Source organism: Egretta garzetta, unplaced genomic scaffold (assembly GCF_000687185.1).
Source record: "Egretta garzetta isolate BGI_Z169 unplaced genomic scaffold, ASM68718v1 scaffold261, whole genome shotgun sequence".
Taxonomy (NCBI): domain Eukaryota; kingdom Metazoa; phylum Chordata; class Aves; order Pelecaniformes; family Ardeidae; genus Egretta; species Egretta garzetta.
The window spans coordinates 55,653-57,119 of record NW_009258481.1 but is presented as its reverse complement, the minus strand read 5'-3'; positions in this window follow the sequence as shown (position 1 = coordinate 57,119).

The window sequence follows — 1,467 nt, the reverse complement described above, 5'->3', positions numbered from 1 at the left end:
AGGCCATTCTGCCTTCTGTTTTGTGTAATCCGATGTTGCCTTACGTTTCCCTCTAACCTGCAACCTGTTTGGATGCAAAATAACAAGAATCTTGTACTTTTTTTCAGGGTTTTTCTGCAAATTGTGGACCAAAGTTTGTTTTTTAATTGTCTTAGTGTTGCAAGTTATGGTTTCCTTGCTTAGTGTGGGAGCTCTTGACTTGCCTAGCACTGAGTGTTTGGAAAAGTCTTAACTTCCCTTAGTTCCTCCCCGGACTCCGGAGGGTGTGAATTGTGCTGGAGAAGCGTGTGAAGTCTGAGTGAGGGTTCGGCTTGGGTTGCTGGCACGGGGTAGTATTCCCCGCCTGCCTTGGCCTTTGGCGAGTGGCTGAGGAGCGTGAAGCCACCTTCGGGGAAGCCTGGCCCCAGCGGAGCCGAGAACACATTGAGCTGCCGCAGGCGCTGGTTTCGGCTGCCTCTCGATGGGAGTCAGCCCGTTAATGAAGCCTCGTGATCTGCCTCTCTGGGAAGCTCCACGTTTCCCTGCCAGCGCCTTGCATTCAGGAGGGCAAATTCAGGTGTCCCGGCAGTTGCTGTCGGAGTTAATTTGCTTGTGTCCTTGCCTCCAAGTGACAAATCCCTTCCTCCTGCAGCCAGGGAGCACCCTGGTGGCTTCGGGTGCTCCCCAGTAGCCTCAGGCAGCTCCACCTTGTGAGGACCCTGTGCCCAACCCAAGCGGAACCGCTGTGGTTTAACCTTTAAATGCATTCAATCAGCCTCACCCGGGACACCGGGAAGAGGCGTATGGGAATGGAACCTGTCTGGGGGCCTTGGACGCCGATTCGGTCAGCCCACAGGCTCTGTGTCTTTTGCAAAATGCAAGCAAATGAATTGAGGTGACCCCAGAACCCAGGCACTTGGGGGTTTTCCCTTTGGATCCCTGTGTTTGCATGTAAAGAATGTGAGTAACAAAAGGGTGTACATATTTATAATTTTTTATACCTGTTGTAAGACATGAGGGGGCAGCAAAACCCAGTTTTTTATGGTGAACAGATGTATTGTATATTTTGATAACAGCTATTACAGGTTCAGTATTGCGGAAGGTGGGGTGGGGAGGGTAAGCATACACAACAGCAGAATTCCATTGCCTCTTTCAGAGAATGTTTGTAATGCAAAAAGAAATGAAATTAAAACTATTTTATAACAACCTTTGTACCTTTCTGTAGCTCCGTTATTTACTGTTCGGATTGTAGAAAGCAGTTGTTGGCCAGTCTGTACTTGTGCTTTCAATAAATTTCTTCTGTATCCTTTGCTTCTGATTTCCCTCTCTCTTTATTGTTGCCTGTTTTGCTTCTGATTTTTCCTTCTAATGTAATTCCCGCTGCCTCAGTTTATGTAACTCTGACTCTTTGCGTACCTCCAGGCCGGCAGAGCGGCGGCCCTGGTGGCATCCTTGCGCGGGGAGGGGTGCTGAGCCGAGGGGGCCCCC